The 13,031-nt window shown below is 40.7% G+C and overlaps 5 non-coding genes across 5 annotated transcripts; all 5 read left to right on the plus strand.

Annotated features, from left to right (window-relative positions):
* Positions 1 to 421: 421 nt before the first annotated feature.
* Positions 422 to 493, plus strand: trnaa-cgc. The gene has a single exon. It is a non-coding gene; the product is annotated as a tRNA-Ala (tRNA).
* A 604-nt stretch (positions 494 to 1,097) lies between these two features.
* Positions 1,098 to 1,169, plus strand: trnaa-cgc. Its single transcript has one exon. It is a non-coding gene; the product is annotated as a tRNA-Ala (tRNA).
* A 5,446-nt stretch (positions 1,170 to 6,615) lies between these two features.
* On the plus strand, positions 6,616 to 6,687 carry trnaa-ugc. Its single transcript has one exon. It is a non-coding gene; the product is annotated as a tRNA-Ala (tRNA).
* Positions 6,688 to 7,000: 313 nt separating this feature from the next.
* trnaa-cgc lies at positions 7,001 to 7,072 on the plus strand. Its single transcript has one exon. It is a non-coding gene; the product is annotated as a tRNA-Ala (tRNA).
* An 893-nt stretch (positions 7,073 to 7,965) lies between these two features.
* On the plus strand, positions 7,966 to 8,037 carry trnaa-cgc. Its single transcript has one exon. It is a non-coding gene; the product is annotated as a tRNA-Ala (tRNA).
* Positions 8,038 to 13,031: the final 4,994 nt, after the last annotated feature.

Below are 13,031 nucleotides of genomic sequence, written 5' to 3' on the forward strand. Positions count from 1 at the left end.
CTCCATGTTGCGTGCGTTTTGTGCATCGCGGGAAGGATAAACACATCACTTTCTGCGTACGTCACGCGGCATTGACCACTCCCACTAATCACGCACTACGGTCCATGCCATCAATTGTAGACCACACTGTGAAAATTTTATGTTAATCGAATTAAAGTTGTAAAACGAGGCTTACCTCCTTTTGGCAGTAGGTGGTGCTATCACTATCACTACATACAGACTAATAGATCTGTTTTTGACCTGAACAGATCTATTAGTCTGCAAACAATCACAGGAGCAGGAAACAGGACAAAGACAGGAAGTAAAGTAGAGACACACTGGGTCAGAAATTTCAAACTAAAACAGGAAATGATAAGCTCAAAGTCCATAACTTATTTCAGAAAATGGTTCATGACAAAAATCGGAACAAAAATAAAATGGAGGGGATGTAGCTCAGTGGTAGAGCGCATGCTTCGCATGTATGAGGTCCTGGGTTCAATCCCCAGCATCTCCATGATTATTCTATGATGGCCCTAGAATAATGAACTTTATGGATCTCTACTACTTATTTGCAATGGACTGGTGCCACGAACATATCATATACGGTAATTCCATATCTGTTACTCAACACCCGCTCATATGCATTAACAGAAAAACAATGTAGAAATGTGGGCCAAACATTGTGGATATTAACTGGTGCCACAATCTGATCAAATAGCCTTGATTCTTTCCCTTATTCAACACTAGTAGCTAAAACATAACTTGCAGACATTGACAGTTCATACTCTACAGACAACGGGTGTTATGTCTTGTCTCCAACATTTATACCACCTTCATCCCCTCCTGTGCTCTGATTGTAGTTGGGGAAGATTCGATGTGTCAGCAAGTCACTCGAAATCTCCTCTCTCATCAACACAGTGTCTCAGTCCATAAAGCTGCTGTTCACTGGCTGTTTTCTGTTTATCACAATAAGATGCATGATTCTTTGCATTGTACTGCTGTCACATGATTGAAAGACCCCTAATAATTTATTTCAATTGCTTAGAAAGTGACCCTGACATTGTTTAAGTGTTTTCTTTATAAAGTGCTAATTGCTACTGCACTAAGACGCAATCAGAGGGGATGTAGCTCAGTGGTAGAGCGCATGCTTCGCATGTGTGAGGTCCTGGGTTCAATCCCCAGCATCTCCATTATTCTCAAAGGATCACAGTGGGTCCTAACAGAATGATTTCTGTCAGAATGAGATGTTATGAGGGCAACATGTATAGTTTATGTAAAAGTACATTAGCAGCCTTGCACCACATCCTGGTGAATTAATTCAAAATAACTAAGGATAAATTTCATCTAAACTTACAAGGATATTGACAAACCTCTTCTTTCCGATCAATTACATTTTTCAGGCCCAACTGTCTCCCGGCCTGCAACTTATTTTTTCAAGGCCGTGGTTTCATTATTACAAAATGCAAGAATTTTGTTTAATGTCATTTTATTTTTGCTCATTTTCTGTGTCCATCTCCTTCAGTCTCGCTCCTCACATTTGTCTCTGCAAAACCTTGAGCGAGCAGAGCACAGGAGACAAGAGGGGAAGAAAAACAAGACGTAAGAATCGGAAATCATTTCTGTATTTATTTTCAAGGCTAATCTCTAAAACACAGCGATTGCTAGAATACCTTCAGGCTGGATTGCAGTTGCTATATGTCACATGCATGTCATATTGGATGTATCATAATTAGGGCAACCAAAAATAATACCTCATATCAGCCCTCTATCGTCTTTAAATTCATGGCTTAAATATTCTCCCAGCATTCCCAAATTAGAGCATCAATCCATCGTTTCCATTGTGACATGAACACAACATGACTTCCAAGGAACATATATAGATGTTGTGCTGCAGCTGCGCCTACGCCGAGGTGTTACAACACAATGCTTGGCAGGGGAAACAAAGTCACCTCGCATCATCGCACACAACACGTTGTGCCTGTTTTCAGTGTTGAGGTCTGATAATCACACAAACATTAACACATGATACCACAGGCATTTGTTTTTCATGCAGCCATGGGAGAAAACAGTGTGTACCATCCACCCTTGTTCTGTGAATTAAATATGTTCAAAGGATGCTAAACAATCAATTATTTACATGTCACACACACCAGAATAAATAAAACTAGAAAATTCCTCCTGTCGAGAAATTTCGAATGGGTGCCTTGCTTGCTGCCGGCGCAAGAGACTCTTTTTTGCAAACTGCATGTGACATGATCAAGGTTGGGAAGAGAGAGAGACACAGACTGGCTGCTTTAAGAGAGAGAGAGACTGTGCCAATTTGAGAGAGAGAGAAAATGTACCAGTCACTATCATCACTATTAGTGTGTATGCAGTGATAGTGATAGCCTTGACTTGATCAGGCCTTGACTCTGATCATGTGACAGAATTTGGGGGTTGATTGCTCACACTTCATTTTCACACTGACCAGTAGGTGGCGCTATAACAATGAGTCAATATTGAAGTTGAGTGCAATTGGACATGTCAGAAAAAATATATATTTTTGGCTTCAGTGGGTTTTGAACTCACAACCAGTGGATCACTGAGTCAGCATTTCAACCCGCTGATCCAATCACATTGTTGTTGAGCTCATAGAAAGTTGTTTATTTAAAGAGTTCAAAAGTCCCCCTGTGAAAGACTAAAGAAAAAATCAATGTTAAAGTTTTGCCCACACCCGCAATGCTTCGCGCCCTGCAATGCATTGCGCCTAGTGGTACCACCACTAGGTCAATGCATTACCTAGGGGTGCCGACCACTTGGCACCCATAAAAAGACATAAGCAAACACATACATGAATGCACACAGACTCACACATACACACACACACCATATCCTATTAAAAAGCCTGGTCTAATTAAAGGGATCATTTCAGCTATAATTAGCCTGCACGTCTGTGGCGTAGCCGTTCTTTAATATAATCGCTAGCTTCATCCTTCTCAGGATCACAAAGTACTTTGTAAGACATGCTTACTCGCTGCTATTTGTCAAGGGCTGATCACTTCAATTGAGTACTGCTAAACCTAATCATCTAATGCAGTAATTCCAGACCAGTTGTACCTGTACCTCAGCGATGAGTTACTTCTGCAACTTGAAGTAGCTGCTGCAGAATGCAACAAAATGTGAAGCTTTTAAATGTTTTTTTATTTGAAATATGCTTCAAAAGATGGTGTCAAAGGCGTCTCATGACCAAGACTCTCATAAACAGCCTGGCAGCAGTGCAGAGACCAATCAGAGTTGGCTAAAGTGACCAATCGGACTTAAACTACTGAAGTTCAAATCTATGAAACCAATTCTATCATAGTCATTTACACTCAAGAGAACATTTGGAGATGAACCAGAGGTTCTGGAGGACGGATCGACAGCAGATACACTCACAAACCCAAAGAACGAACACTCATCCTGTTGTGACTGTGGCGAAAGCCGAGTGTTAAATCAAATTTTCCAGGATCAGCATCCTTATGGCAAAGAAAGGTAAACTGTTATTACCAAGTGTTGCTCTAACCTAATTCGTTATGCACGACATCCTGGTAAACTGATTCCACAGCAGATGGTGCTATCAATTATTGAGCCTGTGAAGACAACCCTGCACTCAATCAGATTAAGTAGATTATGCCATCATCAACTCCCTTATGATCCAGACTCAGTTTCGTAGATGAACATACATCATCAAGATGCACACCCCCAACATCTCCTTTATCCATCCATCCATCCATCCATCCTCTGGGTGTATTTGTGTCTGTTAAGGTATGCAATTTTCAAATCTCACCTAAATACGCTACACGCTGAGCGTTATTCGACTGCATACCACTATGGGAGTCACTGCCAGCGTATTCAGCGCTCCACCCAACCCTATGTAAATGTCCCCTTAATCCTTTTAACCCACCCCAACAGTGTGGAGAAGCTAAGGGAGCAGGAGAGAGCCCAGGGCGAGTACGACATTGTACGCTTCCACCCTGCTGAGATCCAATTGAAGAAACAAGTGCTCAGTACAAAGTGAATCTCCTTGGCTCCCTGTGACATTAATACATGACTAGTCTTTAAAAAATGACTGTGATCCAGAGCGTATAAATCAAAAAAATATTATCCTGAATATGGGGGCGCAGCGGAAGAGGAGGCTAATTTTAACACCGGTTTATATTTAATTTTAGATCTACTGCTCCCATGGTGAATCATCTAATCTACAGGTGCAGCCACCGACAAATTTAGTCAGTCTGATTTCATTGCTGTTTAATTGACTTCAAATGAATTAAACTAGTGCAGTGTGTGTTCTAAACCTGCCTGTTTGGAATGGGCTGTTTGCTTGTCCTGTGTTGATGCTGCTGAGCAACTTCACAATTATTCCTTTTCATTTGTGAGTCCTCCTCAAACAGTTCTACAATATTCTTTTTATAAACAGTCTGGTGCAGAGTGAAGTGAGAAAAATATGTGTTTATCCTTGCTGGTATATCTGCAATAAAGTGTTCTTCATCAAATTAAACTGAATTTGCTTTGCGAGATCTCTACTTTTCAAAAGAAAAGCTCTGCAATTCACCTCGTTACAAAGCACGACAGCGGCAAAATGAACAGTGCGCTTTTGCTTTGAAGAGAACTCGCTGAGGTGGAAGTGATTCTAAGAATGTTGGTGCCATGACAGAGATCAGCAACCACGAGACACATGAATTTCTGTGTCAGTCCAATATGGTCAAATTAAAATATTCAAATGATCAAAATGAGCTGGTGGGCCAGATATTACCGATGGCTGGCAAGTTTTGGCACGTTGCCGACCGCTGCTGTAGTTTATCCGAGGAAGTTGGGGAAGACGTGCAAATCAGTCCTAGAATTGGTGGATAGATTTAAGCTAATTACAGGCTTTGTCTTTTTAGAATAGAGCACAGCTAAGGCCCGGTACAGCATACATACAGTATATAGGTCACCTGATCATGCTGTTTTGCTCTCAGCTTCAGCTAATCAACAGATCTCTAGCTTTCAATGTTTTTATCCACATGGTTCCACATACCTGCTTTTTATTGTTACTAAAGCTTTTTGAAAACAGCATTTACCTCATCATCCAACCACAGATAATTCAGTCACTTGATTGTGTGTGTGTGTGTGTGTCTCTGTGTTTTCGTGTGTGACAGATGTTAGTGTGGGTCAGTGGATGATAATATGTGACAATATGTTTACTTATAGATTTGCAGCATGTGAGGCGATTGGGGTCATTGTTTCTTAATGATAGAGTCTGAACTGTACAAGGATAAGACAGCTGGTCTTGACAACATGTTTTGATTCTCATCCAATGAGGAAAAAGAGTCTTAGTTGAAAAGAAGTGGCGTGATGCTCTGAACATTAGCAGCAGTTGCATGTTTTACAGTAGGCTAAATATAAATGTACATTTCAGGGAGAAATGACATTGAAGTGACAATGACGATGGCAGATTTTGGTGTTGATTTTTGACGCTTGTTCCCAGCGCTGGAGATAAACTGCTGTGGGTAGCTGATAGCACAGAGATTAAAAACCCCTCACAGTAAATGTCACCACAGCTTCTGACTCTGGCTGCAGTTGCCTCTGTTGGCTTTATCACTGTGCTGCAATGTGGGCCCGAGCAGATGTGGAACATTCCCATTTCAGAGGCAGTAGATGCTTTGCCGAAAGTGTTCAAGGTCTTTTCGTGTCAAAGCAGTTATTGTTTGAGGGGGAAGAAAGCTTTGGCAGGACACGAGTCAGCTGTCAAAGTGAAGTCCAGCTCCAGGACTGTTAAACATCGATTTTCTCCCAGTGACTAGTGTTTACATTCTCCACTTCATTTACACCCACGAATAACTCAAAAGCTACATGTCAGCTGTTCTTTTATTGCCAATTAAAAATGTTTGAAATGGTTGACATGGTTTGTGTTGATGTTCACACTTGAACAAACAATGTTTCTGCTTAAAAAAGACGGGAGACAAAAAGAAAATTTAAGCCTTGCAACTCATTTACAGGAAAAACTACTAAAATAAGTTCTCTCAAAACACTGACTGGTGGCCACATGGTCTCAAACAAAAGGAGTTGGGGCTGAACACACCCAGCTCTTACATAACCTCCCCTTCTATACTCCTCCCCTGTGCACAGACAGGTGAATCTCTCCACCTCACAATGACTTCACAGAATAAGCACTGAAGCATTCAAGCATGAGATTCTTTAATAGACAGACTATGTTAGATCACACTGGAATAATTACTACAGCAGCCAGTGTTGAAAAGATAAGAGATAATGGTTCTATGCAGGATGCAGATCATTTCATTCAGCTGATTCAGTGGTTTACAAAATATACTTCACTATGAATCACTGATGAAATAATTCACTGTGTTAATGTGTGGCTGTCTGCAGCTGTGTGAGTGGTGTCCAATACTGTAAATATTATATATATCAACGGTTATTTTTTGAAAAAATATATATTTTTAATATAATTTAGTGACAATGTGCACTTGAGACAGAATGCACACAGGTCTTACATGTAGAAAATCAGAGCCTTACAGCAGGGTGTGTGTCTGTGAACACAACAAAACTGAAAACTCACAACGAGCAAGATCAGCAATGTGAGGCTGTCGTACTTTAATGATCTTGGCTACTGTAGACAGAGGGGATGTAGCTCAGTGGTAGAGCGCATGCTTTGCATGTATGAGGTCCTGGGTTCAATCCCCAGCATCTCCATTTGTATTGCACAAAGCAGGAATCAGGTGGTAGGTTGATCCTTATGGGGCCAACAAAAGAGTCTGAAGAGCAGATTTGTCTACACATGTACAAATCTTGCAAACTGATGTATCCATAGATCTGATAGGCTGAGACTTACATTCACTTTTCAAGAGTACCTTAGGTAAAAGCAGAGTTGCAGCCTTGCACCACCTCCAAGATGGATGTATTCTGTAAGGGGCTCCACTACTAATTAACTTTGGACTGGTGCCAAAAACTAATCATCATTTCTGCTCCTTAGCATTTAGTGATTAAGCATTAACATGCAAGTACAGGGGATGTAGCTCAGTGGTAGAGCGCATGCTTCGCATGTATGAGGTCCTGGGTTCAATCCCTAGCATCTCCATTACTCATTTACTGTTGAGACTGATGCCACAGCAACACTTATGACATTGATTTCTGTTCCCTTTGAGATTCTGCTCCATGTTGATGTGATTGACATCCTTGCAGGTTTGTAAACTCTCAATCGACCACATCACAAAGTTAAATTCAGATCTGGTGACTGGGATGGACAATACAATTCTCTATGCACATTTTCATGTTCATGAAAAAAGGAGACTTTTGCTTTGTGACATAGAGCATTATCGAGCTGGAAGTTGCCATTAGAAGATGGTAAACGGTAAACTGTTCAGCAATACTCAGACTGAATAATATTTAAGGAGAATACATTTGCAAAGAAATGATTCTCCACACCATCAGGAGCAGCCTGGACTGTCTTCTGCTATTGTAGGACCATCCACCTCAAGGTTAGACATATTCAATCTGCTCACCACAGATAGTTGGTTAACATATTTATCATGGCCTTTCTGTCAGCTGCAACCAGTCTGACAATGATCCTCTGACCTCTCTCTTCTCTCCTTAGAGTTGCTCCTCACATTCTGAGTAAACCTACAATCATGCCACAGTCAAAGTCAATGAGATTTGAATTCGATTGACTGATTGCATAACTGCACAAATAAATCAAGGCACGAGTTAAGTGTACAGTGAATGCAGAGACAGATAGATGTAGTAGATGTTCAAGGCTGTTTTTTGTAAAGACTCAAACCCCATAAATGTTTAAAGCATTTGCATTCTCATCCACATCTACTTAACCTGAAAGACCCAAAATAATTGATTTCAGCAGCTTAAAAAGAAGAAAACCCCGACATAGTGTCTTTAAAATCAAGATGAAGAATATCCATACAAGGGATATTCTTCATGTTGTTCTTTCTTTCAAAATGAAAAGAGCAGTTTATCAGAGGGGATGTAGCTCAGTGGTAGAGCGCATGCTTCGCATGTATGAGGTCCTGGGTTCAATCCCCAGCATCTCCAAATCTTATTAACAATGACAAACTCATTCATCCCACTTTGTCCATGCTCACCTTACCATCATATGTCCAATGGTTTTATACTTAAATCCTTGCACTTCTTTATAGAGAAAATGAATGAAAAAGAATGTGAGTCTTTCTTCAGAAAGCAAACATCCACATACATTTTAGGCTCCAATAGCCTTTATCATGTTTAGATTAACTCAATCACAGGGTTTTTTTGGGATGTTATAATCATCATGTCCTTTTATCACAAGACGTGTTTTTATCTCCATCATTCGCCCTTTTCTTTTGTCGACACCAGGCCACTCCTTAAGCAAACAGAAAACAGGAGGGTGAAATGAAGGAGGTTAAGAGAAGGAAGGGTTGAGATTGAAGAAAGCAGGGAACATGGAGTGGGGGTGGAATAAGAGGTAGACATAAAGAGAAGGGGGTAAATTGGTTCTTGGCAAGCAGGCAGATAAAGATGGGAAATGCTTGGATGGAGGACTAATGAAATGTTGGTCTGAGAACACATCATGTCAATTAATAAAAGGCATGCTTCAATAATCAGCACATGAATATGGATTAATAATTTCATCAGGAGGGAGAACAGGTTTGTGGAGGGACGGATGAAGCCAGCTGGGCGTCTGCTCACACAACAGCAGTGCCTTCATTTTAAGGTTTCACAACTGGGGATAGAGGCAAGAAAATCAGAGGGAATTAAAAGGGGAGAGAAGGAGTGACAGGAGGACAGGAGGGAGGAGGAAGAGAGTGGCGTTTTTCCCTCCCAAGCATCTGCTTACTGATTAGCAAGAGCGGAGATGAGAGGCGTGGAGAGGAGTGGAGAGGACCTAGAGTTTGTGTGAGAATTTTTTTAAAAAGTGGTAAAGTGGGTAGAGAGCAAATAAATCATATGTTCTTTAATACTGTATGAGATTAGAGGATAAATTATGGAACTGTGAGTCTCTTTTAAGTAAAAAGAGTTCATCCCTTATGAGGAGAGGGATAAAGAACCCTGGTTAACATCTCTCCTATGACTGGATGTACATTAGAGTGAGAAGCATTTGCTGTGTGGTCCAAAATTCAGCTTATCATATATTTTGTATTTTATATATATTATAAGCGGGGTATATATATATATATATATATATATATATTATAACAGCAGTTGATAAGATACAGGCAGGTACAGCGTACATGGAACGTCACACATGGCTGCCAAAGTTGGGGAATTTGCTTGACTGAAACTTCCCGGAGCCACTGATGTTTGCGATACAATTGCCTCTTCTGCATTGTGTGACAGTTTATCTCCTGTGAGAGTGACAATGAAAAGACAACGTCACAAAAATTTCATTTTCTTTTGTTTTTTCTTCTGAGTGGGTGAACAGGTAGATTCTCAGGGGTAAATTGAATCTGACAGACTTGGTTGCTGGTGTTCCCCCTTGGGCAAAAACAAGTGGATGCCGGTCGGTTAGGGAGAAAGCTGGGGGGGGAAACGTGCTCAAAAATCACCAGTAAATGTCAGAAAATATTACATCACTTTAGCCACTCATTCTCTCTTTTGATCATCATCTCCATCACATAAACTATCGTAGGGGAAAGATCTGAAAAGTAGTCACTCTGGAACAAAGTCATCGGTGCTTTTACACAGGAAACTTTCACCATGTACTGGACAGCACTTGACTGTCTAAATTATCCTTAAGAGTATTGAGTTGAAAAGGACTAAATCCAAAATGTTGCACTGCTTCAATTCACAAGCATATGAAATATAACAATAAGAATATCTTGGTATCATAAAAGCAAACAAACAAAAATGATTTGTTCATATACGAGTGGGCCTAAAATATAAAAACAATTGAACAATTGAACAATTAAACACTCTGCAGTAACTGATGCAACGATAGTGATAGATTGATGGAATAAACTAACTAAATCAGTATCTAATCTATTTCCCAAAATAATTGCCATTTACAGCTAGAGCTAATGATTTCTTGTCACCATGTCATTCATTTTTCTATTCCTATTATATTATTTTATCTATATGTGTAAATTGGCAGCTAATTTGCTCCTGGGCACCACTCATTCATTCTCCCTTTCATCAATACCCTCTTCTTTATCCCAGCTTCCATTCCTGTTCATGTCCTCATCCCTTCCTCCATCTCTCCTCCAAACACTCCCGAGCTCCTTTGAGCTCCCTCGACTCCCCGAAGACAGACAGATAGGCAAGTAGGCTTTGGGGGGATGGGGTGATGGTGGTGCGAATGGGGGGGGATGGAGGAGAGGGTGTAAAGAATAGTGTTCCCAGAATGTCAACACCCACACATGTGCTCATCAACCTACATACATGCATCTCCACACACACACACACACTGGAGAACCAGCTCTATAACCAACCCTACCTCCTGGCACACACACCAGCTCTCGCACACAACGGCTGCCAGTCTTTCCACCCAGACCCCCACCCTGAGGACCCTCTGTGGTTTAATCTGTGTAATTATATTTGCATAAGGCTGTCCTGTTTCAGCTAACACACACACACACACACACACACAAACACACCCCTGACAAGTTTTAATAGGCAGGGTAATTGAATATGGTTCCCTCACTAGTGCCCTCAAGGCTCTTTCTGTATATTTTGAGGAGGATCACGGCTCCATATGTTTACTTAGACAAATAGGAGTGCAGAGCACTCACTCAGCTGTTAATCAGATTTCAAACTGTAATAGATATGAATGGAGCAAATAGGGTCATCCGTATAGACGACTGGGAGAGGTAAGAGCCTGTGTGGCATCAAGTGAAACACAGGAATCGCCTTGTATAGTATGAGCCAAGTCACAAAGTTGTCGCTGTGCCTTTTGCCATGAATAAAACAAAACCTCTTTAAAAACGTTAATATAAATGAACAGAATAATAAGGGGAAGGCTTGAAGGAGACATTTTCCCAAGTGTACTTTCTTCTCAACTAATCGATACCAGGTTACAGCTTCTTATGTGAGACTGAATTTATGCTCCTAGGCTACATACGTACCTACGACGTAGCTTCAACGCAGAACCATGAATCAGCCTTTAACCTAAACCCAATTTTCATGTCTTTGGACGGTGGGGGGGAGCCTGATTAACTGGGGAAAAAACACAGACACGGAGAGAGAATATGCTAACTCCACACAGATGCCGCGGCACCAGGTTTCGAACCAAGAACCTGACCTGTGAGGCGACAGCGCAAATGTTTCTCATTTATTGAGGGGGTCCTAGAACCACAGATTGGGAAACTGTGCTCCAGATCCTCATAACACAGGGAACTCTTTCAGTGTTAAGCATCTTACTGGCTCAAAGGCAATAATGCGCATTCAAATCATGCCAGCATCATTCCTCACACATCACTGGTGTCCATGGCACACTACTGGTGCATGTACTCAGCTTTCTAATGGAGTAATATGGGGCCAGTAATATATAGAAGCTAGAAAGGTTTCATTTCATGCGGTGAAATACCTCAAAAACATCCAGAAATTTGTCTTTAAAATGATCTCCTATTTTTCATAACAAAATGATGAAACACCTTTCTAACAATGATGTTAACAATCAGAATGATTGAATGATGATAGAACCCATTTCTCTGATCCTCAGTTATTTTAAATTATCTGAATTTGTGAGACACCACCGGTGGCCATGGTGCTGCCACAGCTGCAGTTTTACATTATACACTGCACTGTTGCATTTTTTAGGCTTTTCTTTTTCATTCTTTTTTTTTTTTGCTTGTTAACCACATCTCCCTTCCCCCTCTCTCTCTCTCACTCGCTTTTTCTCTCTCTTTCATTTATGAACTCGCCTCACCTACGCGATCCATCCCTCTCCCCTCCTCCCCCTCCACCTCCTCATTTTTCCACACAAACCAAACCCTTCGCCTAAAACTGAAATCAGATTTTCCTTCTCTCTCTCTCTGTGGAAGAGGGTCTCTGGGTCTTTTGTTCATCCACCCGCTGATGTGGCCTCCTCGCGTTGCCATGGCAACCGGGTGTACACATACTGTTGCTCCAGGAGAGAAAGCGAGATGGAGAGGAGAATGGGATGTAGAGGGATGAGAGAGGGACGTGGAGGTTGAGAGGGATGATATTGAGTCCGAATCAGCGGGTAAGGACAGAGAACACAAGAAGAATAAAAAAGTGGCTGAAACATGAAATAAAAAGAAAAAAAGAGGAAGAGACGACAAAGAGATATAGAAATGAATGAAAGTCTTATTGTTGCCACAGCAGTATTTTATCCAGTTCAGTGTATTCTCCTGAATGGAATGACTTTCTGACAGCGACGCCAAAACAAATCTATAAACGTAATTCAGCATTTCTTCATTCTCTATCAATTTTTTTGGCAGGAGATCATTTAATTTATTTCAGATGCACAGAAGTCTGCATAGGGACTCATAACTGACTCATAATTATAAGCTGAACAGACTTAAAATTGTATTATTATGTTATTGTTCTGGCTTATTCTTATATTGCCTGTTTTCCAGTAGATCTCACTTTAAAATAAAAAAGGAAGATGAAACACCATTAGAAAAAGAGGACAAAATAGATGGGATGGGAAGACCTTAAAAGACTTTGAATCAGGGATGAGAGATAAAAAAAATGGATGGAGAAAGAGAAACGAGACACAATAAATTTCAGCATCTTCGACTGTTTGCTGTGTTAGAGGCCCTGTAGGAATCCAAACCCTGCAGACAAGCAACCATCTGCCATCCTGGCTCCGGTCCAATGCTGCTCTGTGGAGCCAAGATGGCGACCAAGCACACACATTCATATAAATTATGTCTGAAACTCTCAGTCAAATGAGACATGATTTATCATATACCAACAAATACAGCATATCTGTAAAGGTTTTTATAGATGAAGACAGAAATTAAATGAAAAATAAAATACTGGCATATGTGAACAGAGAAGGACTAATTATATATTAGGAAAGATTCAATTTAAATGTGTCTACTGCAAGTCTGAATTTACAGAATATCTGCAAAATAGGAAGAGCG

The sequence above is a fragment of the Hippoglossus hippoglossus genome, chromosome 18 (assembly GCF_009819705.1).
Source record: "Hippoglossus hippoglossus isolate fHipHip1 chromosome 18, fHipHip1.pri, whole genome shotgun sequence".
Taxonomy (NCBI): domain Eukaryota; kingdom Metazoa; phylum Chordata; class Actinopteri; order Pleuronectiformes; family Pleuronectidae; genus Hippoglossus; species Hippoglossus hippoglossus.